General features: G+C 43.6%; 1 long non-coding RNA gene across 3 annotated transcripts; it reads right to left on the bottom strand.

Annotated features, from left to right (window-relative positions):
- Window positions 1-825: 825 nt before the first annotated feature.
- LOC308476293 lies at window positions 826-19307 on the bottom strand. 3 transcript variants are annotated; one of them, XR_013985833.1, is made up of 4 exons: window positions 19012-19307; window positions 10230-10428; window positions 4632-4868; window positions 826-1374 (listed from the first exon to the last, which is right to left on the bottom strand). It is a non-coding gene; the product is annotated as an uncharacterized lncRNA (long non-coding RNA). The 3 variants fall into 3 exon arrangements; XR_013985834.1 differs by having other exon boundaries at window positions 18950-19307; XR_013985835.1 differs by having other exon boundaries at window positions 826-1379; window positions 18950-19307.
- Window positions 19308-19386: the final 79 nt, after the last annotated feature.

Raw genomic sequence — 19386 nt, forward strand, 5'->3', positions numbered from 1 at the left:
ACGCTAACCCAGTTGGGCTGCCAATCTGATACGGAGTTGGCCAATCAGGAGAACGACCTGGGTTAAATTAACGCGGACCGAGGGAAAATGCTACGTGATTGGCTATTGACCGAGGGGGGGGGAAAGGTGGGTGGCTTATCCCACCCACTTGGGCAGGGGTACAGACGTTTGGTCTGTAACACGTGGATAGGAGGAATGCTCCTACTTCTTTTTTTTCTTTTTTAAGTGGTGGTTGGGTGGGATACTGTTAGCCCCGTTGAACTGGTAGAGCAATAAGCCGCGCAGTTACTGGGAACTTTTTTCATGTAGAAAATACTGTCTCGGTAATGACCACTGTAACTCCCCCCCCCCCCCCCCCAGGTCCAGTAATTGCTCCCTTCTCTTTTTCATTTCCCTCTATACTGGCTCTTCCATATCCCACAACTGTGTGTGTGTTTGCCAATTCAGGAAAGTTTATAATGCGCTTGCAATGTACAGCATTTTAGGTCCCTCGTTGTAACCAGTTAGAGACTTGTTTTTCTTTGAAGGGGGACTGAGGAAAGTACAAAGTTGCCATTCTTGTAAGTAAATATTAGCACCTTCGAAGACTGTAGTCTATGAAAGCTTATACCGTAAGAAACATGTTCCAGGCATGCTTACATTCTGGTATGCACAAAGCACTGCAGCTTCAATAACATGCCTCAATACACTTTTACCGTAACAGACTTAGCAGGGCCTCTGGAGATTTTTGTAAGTACTTTACTATTTAAGAGTGAAATAAAGCAAAAACTTGTGTTCAGACGGAATTGAGTAATGTTTATTGAATACTAGTGTAACAAGGCATATTCTTCACAAAACCCAAAATATTTGACATGATACAATGCATCTGTAATATTCAATTTTGTTTTGTTTTGTTTTGTTAACTTTATAGTGTTGTGGCACCCACCCTTTGGAATTCCCTCCCCTTATTAAACATTAGATAGGTGACATCCCTGTTGTCTTTTTGGTGCCTCCTGAAGACCCTTCTCTTCCAATAAGACTTTTAAGTGGAGATCTTTTCAGGATTTCATCAAGTTTTCTGTGCTGTCTCCTAAGATGAGTTGCTGATTGTTCCCGGAATGTAAGGATCAGACTATACATTGTGTGCAAATATAGGTAACCTAACCCAACTGGTCCGTTCCTGTATGGAAAATCAGGTTTGAGAGAACATGGTGCTTTTCTGCTGCAACGGCCACTCCCCAACACACTACCTACTTCAACAAGATTCCAGATGACCTGTTTCGTCACACAAATAAGACAGCAGGAGCAGATTCCTGTTCCACCTGGAATGTCCCCTCCTCGTCCACCTGGCCAGGATCGTTATGGCTTGCTAGATGTTGATGTGGCTTGTTGTTTCTTTTCTCCAAAAAAAATAAAGTATATCAATATTAGTTGTAAGCTGCTTAGGAAGGTTTTGTATCCTGAAGGGTGAGATATCAATTATTATAATAAATAATCTTCCCTTGCCACTTCAGCAATCTAAATTGCAACCCCCCCCAAGCTGTTTTTTGAGGGAAGAAAGGGCCTTCAGGGGATAGTTACACATTTCCTTTGTTCTGCATCATAGAGGCCACTTTAAATTATTCCATGTGGCAGCTGTCCCTATGTGATGAAACGTTTATGTACAGCACATTGTTGCATGGTTCTAACAATTTTCTCTGAGCCTTGCAGGCCTTTCCCTTGTTTTTCATTTATACATTTGCAAAAATGTGGAGAAAATTCAGACCTTGTGAAGAACCACTGCACACAAATGGATTCCTATATGGAGGCAGCAGTAAGGTATATAGATTTCAATGGAACTTCCTTCCATGTAAGAGTGCTTAAAATCATATTGTGAGACAAAATTTGCTTCCTTCTGCTGTTTTTCATTTCTAAATCACTGAACATGATGGGTGATAAGTAACATTCTTACATTTTGCAATGTACAATAATTAACACTAAATCACATATTATATGGTAAAGGTAAAGGGACCCCTGACCATTAGGTCCAGTCATGACTGACTCTAGGGTTGCGGCGCTCATCTCACTTTATTGGCAGAGGGAGCCGGCATACAGCTTCCGGGTCATGTGGCCAGCATTACTAAGCTGCTTCTGGCGAACCAGAGCAGCGCACGGAAATGCCGTTTACCTTCCCACCGGAGCGGTACTGATTTATCTATTTGCACTTTGACGTGCTTTCGAACTGCTAGGTTGGCAGGAGCAGGGACCGAGCAACGGGAGCTCACCCCATCGCAGGGATTAGAACCACCGACCTTCTGATCAGCAAGTCCTAGGCTCTGTGGTTTAATCCACAGCACCACCCACGTCCCTATAACATTCCACAATATGGCTTCTCCTACTTGTGCCGTTCTATTCATCTTTGGGAGCAATTAACAAAAAATTATAAAAACTAATCATGCAATATTTAAACAATATTCTCCTGAAAATTCTTATCTGTGTGGTGTTAATGCTCATTAAATGGATAGTAATACATGTTTAAACTGATCCTATCATGATATGTAACAAACCTGCATATCCATAACAGTTATGGCACAAAAATATTCTTGCTTTCTCCACCAGCACAACAAAATTGGTTTTTATTCTAATCCAAGAAATCTGACATGAGGAGTATTATGATCCTGATGTGACTGACATGGCTGTTGGCATTTTACAGTGTTCAAATTCCATTTTGTGAGTCTGCAAAGCTGTCCGTTCCAATTGGAATACGTGTATATTTAGTTTGTTGTGCCTAAACCCTGTCTGTCACCCACAGAGAGCATACACATATATTCTGTCTAGGCTGCTTTTTACAATTTAAATCTGCCATGTTACCTAGCTGAGGCGCAGTTACTTTGCTCTTATGCGTGATATAACTGAATACTTGGCCAGCTCTCACTGACCCAGGACCTTTGAGGCATAGTCGTGAACTTACTGCCACATTGACATGCCTAAGGTTTTAAAAAAGGGGAAGGTAGCTCCTTTTTGGTAGTGAAGGAGAGATTGGCCATCAATTTATGTTTACAGACTGTAGATGCCTTTGCTGAGAATCTCATATACGTTTAGTAATATGGGTAATCTTTTGCAGTCCATATGTCTAATCTCCACATTATCTGACTTTCAGAAATCACCAAGCTTGAAAACCTGGCTTCCTTTAGATTTTCACCCAGTAAGACTATTCTTCTAATACTGGTTCTTCTGTTAGATGATTATTGTAATTGAGTTCTGAGAAGGATATATAGTTAGAAGCAATGGTGCTCTGCAAGCATGTGCTTATAATACTATATACAAACACAAAATAATGAGGACAGAGATGAAAAAAGCATTTTGCAAATCTGTTTTAAAAGTTGTAGTGGCAAGGATATATTTGTAATTTACCTAATTACCTAATTAGCAATGGGACATTAGAAAGAGGAACATGCTGACCTCTTCTCTATTTTGCCTTTGATGGAAGGAAGTTGGGTAAATCTTTAGGATAAACCCAAGCTTTCCCCTTCAAATTCAAGTGGATTGGGAACTTCCTTGGTTGGCAGAAGGAGGCTGTAGCTTAGTTCTCAAAAATAAAAACCACACTCTTTTATTGGGCCTAGAACAGGTTGTGGCCCTCCAGATGTAGAATTACAATTTGCATCATCTCTGAGCATTGGCTGTGCCATCTGACAACATCTGGGGAGTGACAGGTTTGCCATCCCTGGCTCAGGTTAAAATCCCTCATGCTAGGGAAGCTGAAGCTGACATCAGGAGAGGTGACAGCATACTTGCTACATCACCTTCATTCAGTCAACTGTGTATGCCAGGAATAGGATAACTGCCCTTATCTTGTGACTGTGGTACTGTACTAAATGGACTTATCACTGTTTAAACCTATCAAAGCAAGAAAGGAAGGCCCTGTTTTATAATGGAGGCAACACAAGTTAGGCGTGTGACTCTTTTATATTACAGTCAGTAGTTTAGACCAGAGGATGTTTTGATAATAGACCAAAAGGAATGTAGAAAACTGTAATAAATAGTATTACGGCAGCATGGATTGGTCTGTTTAAAAAGTTTGTAATGACACGCAACTCAATTCTAGGCATGTTTACTCAAGAGTCCTACTCTGTTGAATAGGACTTTCCTGTAGAAAGAGTGCAGCCTTTAATCCTGGAATGGTGGGCAGCTGTCCTTTATAATATTTATTTTGCTGTTGTAGTTGTTTGCTTGTGTTCATCCACTCAATGACCAATACAGAATAGCTACTAACTAGTAATATCCAGATAATGGAAAGCTGTAATTGGCACATAGCACTTTCTGTATTTCTCTGAAGAGTTGGAACAAGTGTGTGAAATGTTGGTTATTGTATTCTTACTGTGGAAGTGAAACATCTTTATATTGTAAAGGTCTGTACTTTTACCCCATGCATCCTTTAAATCTATATTTACAGCAAAGATGGGGAATCTGTATGTGTCCCCCACACTTGCCCCAGATATGTCTGGACTCAGTCTCCCATCAGCCCCAGCCAGCATGGCCATTGATGATGGGAGTTGTAGTCTAACAATATCTAGATACTGATACATGAAGGATGCTTTCCAGAACAAATCAACTAGTTAGAGTAATAAAACTGCCATATATATATATATCTCTCACCAAGATTTACTCACCCATTGATGCTAGGCCCAGCAAAGAAAGGATAAAAGTTAATAAATCTGTCAGACATTCTCAGCGCTAGAGGATCAACCAGGAGCCTTCAGATCTTCTCTTATTCTGCTGCCCCACGTGGCAAGCCAAGAAGACTGTATGGGGCGCTGTGGTGTGCTTTTGGATTCTAATCTAGAGCCACTCCACACACCCAGGCAGGCAGCCTGCTGACTCTTCCTGACCTCGCTTTGTGCTGTTGCCTAAGGAAAAGCACTGACTAAATCATGGGATAAATTATTCAGTTTGTCAACTTACATTCTCTTATACTGTATAATACTTTCTGAGTGCTATGATATATTTGTATATTTTTGTGCATTTCAGTCTCTTCATTATTCACAAGTTACCCTTGATTCGTGACAAGTTAAGATTTTTTTTTTTAAGAGGGTGTCTTTTCCCCAAACCAAAGACATAAAGTATGTGAGACTAATCAATCTTCATTTATTTCATCCTTCTGCCCTGCCTCTCAATATATAGTGTAAGCAAAAAAAGAAAAAAACACACAAAAAACTAGAGCAAAGTTTGTGAATGTACATGGCAGTTATCCCTTCAACTCAGTTGCTCCTTCTGCTAAGCTACCACACTCCACCACACTCCCCACCCTTGAGCTCAAAGAATGGTTTGGGTTTTAGTTGGCAGAGGGCAGGTAGGAGGAGGCAGCTGTGATGAACAAGAAAATCATGAAAGTGCAAACACGCAGACAGCCTCATGCTTCACTGGGCTGCAGTTATAATTGTGATGGCTTATATGTGCAATATTATTTGCAAGTATAACTAGTTATTTCTATCAGTGAAGAAATGAAGAGCTAAGAGTGAAATATGCAATCATTTCATTTGACTAATTTAATATATATTACTGATTCAGGAACTCGTTGACTCCGTTTAATAACCCTGGAAGATACCAAGTTTCTTTGGAAACCCAAGTCACTGTTACTTCACCTATAACTGGTGTTTGATTGAAGTTGGAGCTTGGTTTTGGCTGCTGTTTCACTTTCTCTGTGGTTTCACTGTTAAGCAATCGGTTCTGTGGTTTTTCTGACTTGTAACATCAAGGGGGAAGCCCCTGCTCATACAGAAGTGTTGGAGCTTCAGATTGCAGTGTAGTTTATTAGAAGATTGCTTTAGCAACATGAGCCACAATCCAGTAAATACATTGAATGCACAGAAGATACGCACACCCACCTTTTTCCACTGGTGTTTGCCACATTTGCTTTTAACACTGAACTCCAACAATTTTACACTACTTTTATTTCTCTCGTTTTTAAAAAAAGAGTTTTAGTTCTTAGTGCTGCCAAGCCGGTAGAATTCAGAACCAGGGTGGTGATGAAGGGACAACTATGACCAAGATCTAATCAGGCCACTTCACATGTGCCAAGTCACATCTGCACATGAAGGGGTAGGCAGCCACAGCCCTTTGTGCCAACTAGAATACCACTCTAGAGGGTCCCCTGTCACCTTTAAGAAGAAAATCAGGGCCCACAATGAGAAGTAGAATCTGAGCAACCCCTATGTGTGTGTAGAATGCACTATGTTTGATCCTGACCTGCACTTGAGGAAGGCGGTAGGCAATTTTTGTCATTTCCTCCTTACCTCTGAAATGCTGGTAAGCCCCTGGAGCAACAGCAGGAGCCTGCAAAAATATCCTCATGGAGAGTGAGGAGTCTACTGGATCTCAGTCCCTTCCATGAATAGAAATGAGTTATCTCATTCATGGAAGGCACACCCATGCATGTAAATCTTTGGATCCTTGCCCCTGTGTATGCGTCCATCTGTGGCCTGGGATAATTAGACTGGCATTGATCACATCCCTGGATACTTCCTGTATTACCTTCTACTCTCTCCAAATTCTGGCAAATAGGAGAACGTATATCCATCCTAGAGTTTGTGCTGCTCTTCTGCCTTTCAAGCACACCACCCAGGCACCTTTGGGAGCTTTCACCTGGTGACTGTAATGTTTAAATGGGCCTGTTCTTCCATGAACCATGTTGGAGGTGGTCTGAAATGTACTGATAAATATATTTACATTTATTCTCCAATCTCAAACACTGAGATTGCTCTTGTTTGTTTGGAATTTATTATACTTTTTTTTGCATCGCAGATACAATCCAGTGGGATGGGTGGTATATTTGTAGGGCAATGACTTAAAGGCACGTACTGCAAAGATTGAAAAACAGAATTTGGCACTTAGAGAGGCAAAGAGTGCCACCTGCTGGGATTTCCTAGGTTTCATTTTCTTTCTTGGTAATGGCTATTGCACATTTTTCAGTACTAATGTAAAGTAGATGAATTTCAGTGGGATTACCACTTTACAGCAAAAGACTAACAATGATTGTGGAACAAGCTTTTGTGGACAGATGAAGTGGGAAGTCCATGAATACTCATGCCATAATAATTGTTGTTAGTCTTTCTAAGATGCATGCTTACTGAAATTACCGGTAATCAATTTGCAGTTGAAAGTAAAGAGTTAGGTACATCATGCCAGTCTTACTGATATTTATTCAAAGGGCAGTTCCACTGAATTCAACAGGTCTTATATCCAAGTAAGGTATTTCATTTCAAATGTATTGATATCCAGTATTCTGAAGGAAGGTATGAAGGTTGGTTTTGGTCAAATTGGATTGGAGACCATTCATCTACTAACAAGGAAGGGCATAGTTGTATGACAGAGCATGTAATTTCATGCAGTAGGTCTTCGGTTCAGTTCCTGGCATCTCCAGGTAAGACTGGAAAAAAGTCTGGCTGAAACCCTGGAGGACCACTGCCAATCAGTGGAGACAATAATGAGCTAGACAGACCAATGGCAGAAGACATTTTACCCTATCCTTAGCAGTCTGATTGGTGGCTTTTCACTCTACCTGTATAAATGGGATCATAACCATCAAAAAATATCTTTGTATATTTAAAAGAATACAAATAAAATGTTATTAAAGATTAAAAAAAACCCCAAAACAAACCACATATTGAGGCAGACAAGAGGGAGTGGAACAGAGGCATAATAATAAAAATCCTTGGAGCCTAGGCAAAGTAACTGGACTTCATTGTTGAAGAGGAAATAGCCAAGGGCTAAAGGTAAAGTATGGGGTGCTGGTGGCCCTGTGGATTAAACCACAGAGCCTAGGGCTTGCCAATCAGAAGGTTGGCAGTTCAAATCCCTGCGACGGGGTGAGCTCCCATTGCTCGGTCCCTGCTCCTGCCAACCTAGCAGTTTCGAAGCACGTCAAAGTGCAAGTAGATACAGTAAATACTGTAGGTACTGCTCCGGTGGGAAGGTAATTGGCGTTTCCGTGTGCTGCTCTGGTTCACCAGAAGCAGCCTTGTCATGCTGGCCACATGAGCCAGAAGCTGTACGCCGGCTCCCTCGGCCAGTAAACCGAGACGAGCGCCGCAACTCCAGAGTTGTCCACGACTGGACCTAATGGTCAGGGGTCCCTTTATCTTTACCTTTAAAGGTAAAGTAGAAGCAACAGGTATCACAGAATGCAGGGTCTTAATTGGGAGACCTGTCCACATTTGGCGAACAGTCATGAAAGTGTTGCTGCAAGGCATGTTAGTTTGATCATCACTTACGTCTTCCTCTTTTCTGTTTTTTTTCTTCCCTCACATTTGGTCAGCCACACTGTCCATCCATCTTTCCTTTCCTTGTCTTTCTTTTCCAACTTCCAGTGCTGCAGTCTCACTCTTTTTTCCAACTCCTAGTGCTTGCACACATGCCTATGCACTGTGCATGGGGGCAGCTGTTGCTGACGCTGTAAGAAGATGGGCATGCAAGCAAAGAGGGACTACGGCTGACTCCCACTGTTCTTTCCTGGCCCATAGATTGAGAAACACTGGTCTAGAAGGCTAAAGCACTGTTTTAATGGAAGCAGCCAGAGAAAAATAAGAGATAGCCACTTGATGGCAGCAGTGTAGTAAAGGAGGAGGAGGAGGACTTGTCTTGGCTGGCTGGCTTTTCTTCCCTCTCACTTTGCAGTCTATAGCCCTGCATTGTTGCACAAGGAAACTACGTAATTTCACAGTCTTTCTCTCTATATTTGTTATGTTTGGAACTTGTGAGTGAGGAGCAACAATTCTGGAAATTTCTGCAATAGTTAGCAGGAGAAAGTATGCTTTCCTCTAAGGTTTCTGGGGGAAAGTGGAGGCTATTGTAGATTTCAAGGAAATCAGATATTCCTCCTGTCCAAGCAAATTATCAAAATAAGTAGTGTGGACTGAATCCAGAAAACAGTGCCCATGGCTTGGTAGCTGTCAATCTCTACTTTGTTGCTGAAAATCTCTACTTTGTTCTTGTCTATGTTTCGCCTGTGATGGACTTTGTACTTACGGCAAAGTAGAGAGGTGTCAGCTGACTTGAAAAGATAACTGAGTAACATACAAAAATCGTAAGGTAGGGATGTTGGTCTAATGGGGGGCAGGGCGCTCAAAAAGCCACAATAGGGGGATAATCTCTATTGGGACCACCTAAATTTCACAAAGTACCCGCAAGCTTTTGAATTCTCCAGAAATCATCTTCACACTGGATGTAGAGCAAAACAACAAGGAGGGAAAAAATCATGCTGTTTGATCCTAACAGTCTGGGCTTGTGCAGGGCATGTTAGGCAGATGAAGTTTGTAATCCTAACCACTGCTTTCCCCCCAAGGGGTACGCAGTGCTGGCACCTCTTTTTTGTTGTTGTTAAAAAGTTACTACTGTAACAACTTCATGGTGAGTACCGGCACCTATTTTTCTAGAAAAAAGGACTGATCCTAACTACACTTTGCTAGATAGTAAGCCTCATTAAACACAGTGAGACTTATTTCTGAGTAAACAGGCACTGAAAGACTGAAATCCTATGCTCACTTGCTTCCTTGTAAATGAGTACAGTAAGTCCACAAATTACGTCAGGGTTACATTCTGGGGATCGCACCTAAAGCCAAAATTACATATGGTCAAAACCCATTGGGTTCAATGGTGGGTGGGACTGCCAAATTCATTTTTCCTGGAACACCCACACCTTTTATTTTTTGCAATGTGTGTAAAGTTGAATGTGCACAAGTTAAATGCACTAAGTTGCAGACTCATATAGGATTGCAGCCCTAGGCAGCAAAAGCAAACAGTATCTCATCCATTGTGGATTTGGCGGGGGGTGGGGTGGGGATATTTACAGAAACCTTTTGTAGGTGGCATAGGAGGTACTGGTGGGGACACTGGTGCCCACGGGTGCCATGTTGGTGAAACCTGTTCTAAGAGCTTGAGGCAGGAACTGAATCACAAAATATACTCTGCTAGATCTTTCATGCTTTCTTTCATAATTTTGCAGTTTTCAACCTGTGACTTTTGCCATCAATGCATGTTGAGATACAGACAAGGGCTGGATTATGCCTCTGTCATGGTAATTTCATGATTTTCAGCGGGAATTTATTTATGATGCTTATGACTAGTAGGCACGTTGCTTCATACAGGAAATACAGTTTGTATTCATGCAATTACCAGCTTCTCAATAGCCTTTGGCTGAATTTTCTGTCCCAGATCTCTTTCATTCAGTTATTCTACTATAATAGCAGGACTTTTTTCCAGCCGGGACTCACCTAAACTGAGTTCCGTCACCTCTTTGATGTGTTCCGGCACCTCTTTGTAGCATACAGCAGCTGTACAGTGGCAAGGCGCCCAGAGCTGCGTGTTGGAGGCTTCAGACTGCATGCCACTCATGGCTTTGTTTCTGAGATGACATTGTAATGCAGTCGCAGTGATGCTGGCGGTGGGGCAATCAGGCGAAGAAGCATTCCCCTGCAAAAAAGCATTTCCCCCCCTAAAATAAGCTCAACAATTTATTTGTCCATCAAAAAAAAGTGGGAGTTCCTGCACCTTTTTCTGGTAAAAAGCACTGTATAATATACAATTGTGCATGGGATGTTAGGGGAACGGCAGTACCTATGGTGGGGGGGACACATTTTGCTCCTTTTGGGGTAGTTCATCCACTTTCAGTTCCCACTGTAGCAACCCCTGCTGGCACCTGGGGCGGGGGGACTTTGGCAGAGAGTTGTTGAGCTTTCTTTAGGGGATCTGCAAAGGTTTTTGAGCTTTTTTGGGAAACATCACCAAGAGTTCCTAAACTGGCATTTTGAGGGACGCCACCCGCTCTGCAGTGCCCAGCAAATCCCCGTGCCACCCTGCAGCTCCCCTGCTGCTCTAGTGACACCCAGCAGCCCCCATGATGCCCTACAGCCCCCACTGCCAGCCTGCAATACCCCCTGGTGCCCAGTGCACCCTGTACTCCCCCCTCCTTCCTTCCTTCCTTCACTAATGCATTCAGCTCTCTTCTGTGGCTCCTAGAAGCTGTCAGCATGCAACAGTGGCCACACCCCAGGAAACGTCTTTGAGTAGCCAGCTAAACCAGGTAAGGATAGCCAAAGGGGCTTAAACCCTCGGTGAAGGCAGGCTCCAGCAGACTGAGCGGACAGGACCAAGAGGGTCCAACCGTCAAAAAGGTGGTTTCTTAAACCTCTGCTGCCTTGTTGCTATATTCATTCACGAGAAAGGTTTCGGGAATAAACTCTGAGGAATGAACTCCATCCGTTGCCTTGTAGGACATTTTTGGGAGAAGAAAAGGCCAAGGAATAAACCCTACACAAATCGAGCAGAGAGATCCTAAGGTGGTTGGGTGGCATGTTCTTCTCTACCAAGGCAAAATGATGAGTATCCTGGAGACAGCCAAGGTCAGGCCACTGGCTGGGCTTGATTGTCACCAGGTGATCGGCACTGAACTGTGTTTGTGTTACACGGAGCTATCACAGTGCCCACTGTGACAAAGATCAGTCCTTGGCAGATAGCAAGATCCTCCTCCAGCCAAAGAGGACCTATAGCACAAAACAGAAAGTGCGGTCTCAAATTAACATTGCCACAAGAGTCATAGCTGAACTTTGTGGATGCTTTTCTGATTCTGTTGAATAAGCACTACTGCTTGTTGAGCACTAGAGACAGGTTGAAGAAACCACATCAAAGAGGCAACCTACAACATAGCTATGCCTTCTTTTGGCAAAAGAGAACCGCAGAGCCCCAACTGGTTTGAGGCTGGCATAAAGGACACAGAGCCTGTTATTGCTGCAAAGCGTGAGGGTCTTGTGAACTACAAGCATACAACCTGCAAGAAGACATATACTTGTATTCAAGTAGCAGCAGGGATCTGTTCACCTGGCATATCTCCATGCCAAGACAAGAGTGTTGTGGGTTCATATCTGAGAGATGCTGTTTGCAGATGATGCAGCCTTGACAGCACACTCTGAGGAAGCTCCACAGAGAGACTCGTCAACCTTTTTGCCCAAGCCTGCAGGAAGTTCAGCCTCACTATCAGCCTGATGAAGACCAACTTCCTTCTCTGGAAAGGAAATTGAGTTGAACACCCCTAATTCTGTCCATACCTGGAGCTGGCCCTTCATTCAGTCTCCTTTTGTAAAATACTTCCCCTATTTCTGCTTCCATAGTAGTTACAGTGGTGCCTCGCAAGACGAAATTAATCCGTTCCACGAGTCTCTTCGTCTTGCGTTTTTTTCATCTTGCGAAGCACGGCTATTAGCGGCTTAGCGGCTATTAGCGGCTTAGCGGCTATTAACGGCTTAGCGGCTTAGCGGCTATTAACGGCTTTAAGAAAAAGGAAACAAACTCGCAAGAACTCGCAAGACGTTTCGTCTTGCGAAGCAAGCCCATAGGGAAATTCGTCTTGCGGAACGACTCAAAAAACGGAAAACTCTTTCGTCTAGCGAGTTTTTCATCTTGTGAGGCATTCGTCTTGCAGGGCACCACTGTACTTCAAAAGTTTTCTTGCCATTAGCTACTGAGCTGAAAGCAGAACACATACACACAGCGAGAGAGAAGAATTGCCATTATATTTTTTTCATTCTACCATCACATTTTGTGTACACTTAATCACAAAGAAACCAGTTTCAGATGTTATCAACCATTTGTGAGAGTCACATTTTATAGCTGTCAAGTAGGGAATTCTCCCTCATGAATTATTTCCAACTGAATAAAAGTCTCACCTGCATTGTAATCCTGTGCAATTACTGGGAAATCGCATTGATTTCAATGACATTGATTGATTCTGCACAGGACTGCAGAACTACAGTGTGATTTCATCTTTCAGTGCTGTTGCCTGGATGAGGACAGGATTTTTACAGGAGAAAACAGCAGTCATTCTTTCCATTGCTACTGCTGACCAAACAGCCATGGCCATTTCTGCCGTGGCGCTGGGTAAGAGCATGACCACACAGAGCAGCACAAACAGAAAGAACAGACAAGAGTTCCAACGCAGGTCAGCATACGTTACTGGAAAGTATTATCTCTATATATTACTAACAAACAGCTCTGAATATTGGCATTGAGGAATACCACCCAAGAAGTAGGGAGGTAAGGGAAGAGCACTTGGGTGGCAGCATTATCTCAGTTACTTGCTCAGTGTCGCCTACAGAGCCTAAGCCTGTTGAAGTTGTTTACTAACTTTTACTCCTTACTGCCCCAGTGTCTCATCTTTTCCCAGGCAGCCTTCCAACAAGGACAAGAGCAAGGATGTTTTCCACTACCAGTGCAATTCAGAAGACAGTAGACTGACAACTAGACTAACAACAGCAATGGCCAGTGTGACTCCAGCACTTCCTTTGTGGTAATGCCACCTTAATGCTGTAGGCTCCTGTAACTTTGCGAACAGTTTAACAAACACATAAGTATCCTAGCATGAGAATGCCAGGATGCAGAGTGCAGGCAGTATTCCTCTGCTACCACATAGTTTTCACAGGCACAAGAGCCCTGGTGCAACATAAGAGTTTGGCAACCCTACTTTTCTATTTTTAGTTCTGGTTTTCAAAACAACATCATTGAGGCTATTCAATAAGAACATTTGCTTGTTTTACAATTCAGAAGTTGAGAGAGTGCTGCTGCAATCAGGTCCTTCTTACAGGCTTCCCTTTGGCACCTGGTTGGCCATGGTGACAGCAGGATGCTGGAGTGATGGGTGATTCGCCTGATCCAGCAGGCTGTTCATATGCTTATGTTATGATGATCCCATACATGGCACTGGGGGAGGAAAGAAGGCATATCCTGGATAAGACCATTGGGAGACTGTAAAAGCCCCATCATGTGCTTTTCTGTCTATCTCCATGACCATGCAGTCAAGTGTATTGCTCTGTTGAACAAGAGGACTGGGTTTTATTCTTCATCTCACCAACTCTTTCTGAAATGGTTACTTTTGCCCCATGCAGGGCTTCACTTCCTATATGTTGCTGGTGGGATTCATTCCCTGCCTGCCATTTTTCTTTGTGTCCTTCACAGAACTACAGTGGTACCTCGGGTTACATACGCTTCAGGTTACATTCGCTTCAGGTTACGGACTCCACTAACCCAGAAATAGTACCTCGGGTTAAGAACTTTGCTTCAGGATGAGAACAGAAATCGTGCGGTGGCGGCGCAGCAGCAGCAGGAGGCCCCATTAGCTAAAGTGGTGCTTCAGGTTAAGAACAGTTTCAGGTTAAGAACAGACCTCCAGAACGAATTAAGTTCTTAACCCGAGGTACCACTGTATGAGGTATCTCAGTCTTACTTCCTGTAAGCTTGCATGCCTCCTTCCTGCGGGGTTGTGGAACTGGATTACTTATGACTGGAACAACATTCCTTCAGACCCTGTTCAACCAAGAAAAAAAGGGCTTTTCTGCCAGTCAGGGGGTCCAAGTCCGAGGAAGGAGTCCTGGAGCTTGTTGCCTCTAGCATAGATACTTCCTGCCTAAACCAGGGAGCTGTGGTATAAGATGAATTGGAGGATGCACTGTGAACTCTTTCTTGATGCATACTTGTGGAATGATTTCTTGCCATCAGTGATTGGTACCTTCCATACGTGGGTTATTTAATACATTGGTTTCCACTTCTCAACCCCCACCTCCAAAAGAAAGCATTCTGTTGAGAAACAATCTGTGTCTAGGACAATGTACTGTACATTTTTACCTGTTTTATGGCTTTGCTTGCCTGGAGGATATTAGGTCATAAATGTATAGGGGACCAAAGGTTCAGGATAAGGCTTTTCTTTCTGCTTATTTTATTTCACAACAAATCTAGTTGTTCACTTTCATCAGCCATTCAAAAAGACCCTAGTCTACAGTACGTCCCCAACCCACCACAAGTAAGACCATCAAGTCCAGAAATTAAAATTACCCAGCTGTACCACTTATTTTCCATACAGGGTTAGGGAATGACAGCTTTTCCTAATTGATTAAGGCTCTTGTATACAGTATGTGGTGTCAAGCATTAGCACATTATATGTTTTGATAGATAGCCTATATGGGAAGAGATATAAAAGAGTGTGTGAACGGATATTGATAGGATAATCTGCTTACTCATCGAGTGTATTACGAATGTGTCAAGAATGTTTCTGCAGGAAAAACTCAGACTTCAGCTAATTTCATAGAGAGCAGGCACCCTGTATATGTAGCTGATTTAAGCATAAAGCTCTGATAATGAGAATGGTACTTAATTACTACGCATGTGCAAAGCTAAGGCAAGAGAATGCCGCTATATAAGATCTGTATAATTTCAGAGGCATACACAGGCTCCTTTGTGCCCATTACACCCTTGGCAAGGAGCCTTAGAGTATCTCTTTCCCCATTTTTTTCTGGTTTGGCAAATGTTTGTTTGCTGTGACATATCAGGAATGTAGAATAAGTTATAAAGCATGGAATCATGAGGCAGGCGTGGGGGAGGGGAGGAGAGGAGAGGAAAGGAGAGGTTAATTCTGTGCTTCACTTCATTTGAAACAATACACACAGCCATGGCGGTAGTGGTGAGGGCATTAAGACCATTAAGTCCAGGTTCTAAAATCACTTAGCTGCACCACTGGCACATTCAACAGAAATATTCACTTCTAAATAAAAATAAAGGAGCATCAAATGGTTCCTCTGGTCCATGAAAGCTTCTGCCCCTGCTCCCTTTTCCAGATACCCTCCTTCTGTTTCTTTGCTTTTTGTTTTTGCACACGTCTTTTCGTTGCTGGATTTTCCTTTCTCATTCATTCCTCTATCCTCTTCTCTTCTCCCCCACACCCCACTCTTTATTTCCTTCTTTTTATTTATCCCCTTTTCTTCTCCTCCTCTGTCCCCTTCTATTTTAGTAAAATTTGTCACTCCTCTACCTCACCTGCTGTAGTGCTGCCCCCTGCAGTGGCACCACCCTGCCTGCTCACCCCCCCCCCCCACAGGCCCTGCAGCAGCTGCCCCCTCCTCCTCAACGCCAGTGGAGCTGGAGGCGCAGTTCTCTCCTTGACCCTCGGTACACCCCTGTGAAGGCCTGTAAACTCCACTTTTGTGGGTTCCCAGCAGCTGCTGTTATGACTAAGTAAAGTTGCCTTAAACATCACAATGGTGTGGTTATTGAAGAAATCCACCACACTACTGAGCTTCTTTGAGAATGAGATAACATATAATAAATTCAGAAATACTGAGTCAGGAATAATTTCTAACCAAGTTAGGGTTACATGAATTCAGCGTCTAGCAAAACAGTTTTGTCACTATAAAGTTTCAAAATAGCTTTGTGATTTTTATTTTTTAGTTGCACGTGGGAAATCAGCTGAGGGATATGTTGGTTTAAAAAACAACTGGTGCATAGGTGTGCAGAGACCTATGTGTAGAGGAGTGTCCTACTTGCCATCCTTAGGACTCTTGAGAAACTCACCAAACTTGCTGCATCTGAAACTGGGTGTGGAAAGTGAAGCTGGTTGCTAAATGGGACACTGCTGTGGGCAGCCAGAGGACGCTCCATCCACCTTGGTGCCTGCCCATAAAAAGCAAGCCTAGAAAGAGTAGTGTGATGTCAGCAGCAACCCTTCTATTTGTGAGACATTTAAAAATTGTTTGCGCCTTGGATAAGAGGCATAAGAACATAGGAATGGCCCATCCAGTCCAGCATCCTGTTCTCATGGTGACCAGCCAGATGCCTGTGGGAAGCCTCCAAGCAGGACGCAAGCTCCTGCGGCTTCCAGCAACTGGTATTTAGAAGCATTGCTGCCTCTGACCATCAGTAGTCTTGTCCTCCATTAATTTGCCCAATTCTCTTTTAATGCCAACCATGTCCATGGCTAGCACTGTGTTCTGTCGGAGCAAGTTCCATAAGCCACCGTTAAGTGCTATGTGAAGAAGCACTTTCTTTTATGTGACAGCTAGGATGGATGAGTGGTGCCCTGGGCGAGGATCAGGAGGATAAGAGGGGAGGGTGCATCTCTATTTTTTAGTCATTTATATTAACATTTGTCTACAGTAAGCCTGCAACTGATGCACATTTAACTTACGTGCATTCAGGTTTATGCACTTGGCAAGAAAAAAAAAGTGGGTGGGAATTTGGGAAAAAAGAAAATCCTTTGGCAATCCCACCTGCCACAGCACCCAGTGTGTTTTGACTACATGTGATTTTGGCTTTAGGCATGATCTCCAGAGCATAGCCTCCACATATGTTGAGAGCTTACTGTGTATTGAACTGTATTGTTATAGCATTTTTGTTGCTTTAGTTTTCTATAAACCACTTAGTGATACTTCTGTATATCAACTGGCACCGAAATGGTCTAAATAAATAAATAATGTTTGGCTGAGTTGTGAGCTAGGTTTGTGGTGCAGTATGTAGAGAAGCAGTCACATAACCGCATTGCCATATGCTGAATTCTGCATGGCTTATTCTCTTTCCTTAACATGCAAAACTGGTTGCATAAATTGGCCCTCACCCAGGAACAATGAGATGACAGTACTGTTAAGAAATGTTTCTCTCAGTGAATACTAGTACAGTCAGCTGAATACATTATGTTGCCAATAAAACTAGTGCCTAAGGTATGGGCACAGCACACGTTTGCTCCAATGTTCTCAACCTACAACCTACAACAATTGCTGCAACTGTGTCTCTCATGGAAGCCAGCACCTTGAGAAACCATAAAGTTGATGGGTAAGTGGGTAGCTATGTGTTGCACATGGTGTGTTTTTCAGGGGACACTCAGGGGTATGCAGTACTGGCACCTCTCTTTTTTCAGTTAAAAAGTGTGGCACTTACTGTAACAACTTCATGATGAGTACCAGCACCTATTTTTCTAGAAAAAAACACTGGTTGCACATAATGATTATCTCCTCATCATGAAACATCCTTTGTATCAGCAAATTGCATTATGTGTATGCAGGAGACCCTGACTTCAGTCTTCTCTGAGCCACTTGGTCAAATCATTATCCTGCACAGTTGCTTTGTAAGTTTTGAAATTCATATACAAATTCATGTGCAAACCACACATACATTAGGAACAAAGGAAGCTTCCTTATATCAAGTCAGACTGGCGGTCCATGTAGTATTATATCTACACTAACTGGCAGCAGCTCTCCATGTTCCACATAGGGGGCATTCCTAGTCCTACCTGGTGATTGGACCTGGGCCTTCTGTTTGCAAAGCAAATGCTTGACCACTGAGCTACATCCCTTCCCCTATTCTAGCACATGCTACAAAACACAACCAATTAAGCCTTCCCAGCTCATATACGACTAATGAGTACATGCATATGTAACCATCACAGATCAGCCTGTACATTCTGGCTATTTATCCCCAGAAAATAGGAAACAGCCTTTTACAGAATCAGACCATTAAGTTTATGTATAGTAGTACTGTCTATGCTGACCAGGCTTTTAGATGGAATATTTCCAGCCTGCTGTGGACATGTGGAGGGTTGAACCTGGGACCTTCTTTAGCGCTGAGCTATGGCGCCTGCAAAATGATTTTTCTTTTTTGTAAAACAGTGGTACCTCTGGATGCGAATGGGATCCGTTCCGGAGCCCCGTTCACATCCTGAGAAGAATGCAACCCGCGTCTGTGCACGCGCGGGTCGCAATTCGCCGCTTCTGCACGTGTGCTTGACGTCATTTTGAGTGTCTGCGCATGCGCGACGAAACCTGGAAGTAACCCATTCCGTTACTTCCGGGTCGCAACCTGAAAAGACTTAACCCGAAGCTACTTTAACCCAAGGTATGGCTGTATTTGAAGCTGTCAGATGAGATTAGAATGGTAAAATCTGATTTGGTTCACCAAACGTTAGTGAAATAAGTAGTAGAGGTGGCACTGAAATAATATAGCACCTACATATATAAATACATATACACGTGTGTGTGTGTGTGTGTGTGTATGTGTATTGGGATGGAGATGCTTGTTCAGTGGAAAGGGACAAGCCAGTGAAGTTCAGGTTGTCAAAGTGATACGCTAAGGACCATCAGCCCCCCGCTTTCGGAAACGGAGTCATTTGCTAAGTCGACATTACCCAAGTAGGTCAAGCTCCGAAACAGGCCTTGACTTGCTCCCTGGTCTCTGAGCACCAGTCACCTGAATGCCTGAGGCGAAAAAGGGAGCAGCCCGACCTCGTGATCCTCCCTCGTCCGGCACATTCGCTTCGGCTGTCACTCGTGAGCATCGCTTCTACTTGTCTCCAAGGGAAATACTGCCAAGGGGGTAGAACAAGGAGTCTCTTTCCCCGCCCGCCACACACAGGGCGGGCGATAGGAGACGTCTCCGGGCGGGAGGCCTGCCAAGGCCCCCTCGCACTGCCGAGGCTCTTACTAAGAAAAGGCGCCCCAGCTGCCATTGGCTCGGATAAAGGGGCCGAGGTTTTTCTCTCCCCTTCTGGTTGGAGAAGGCGGGAGAGCGTCGGCCGGGCGATTGGCCGCCTCGTCTCGCGAAGGCGGGCGTAGAAGCCGACCC

The sequence above is a fragment of the Podarcis pityusensis genome (genome assembly GCF_964106645.2).
Source record: "Podarcis pityusensis genome assembly, chromosome: 4".
Classification (NCBI taxonomy): Eukaryota; Metazoa; Chordata; class Lepidosauria; order Squamata; family Lacertidae; genus Podarcis; species Podarcis pityusensis.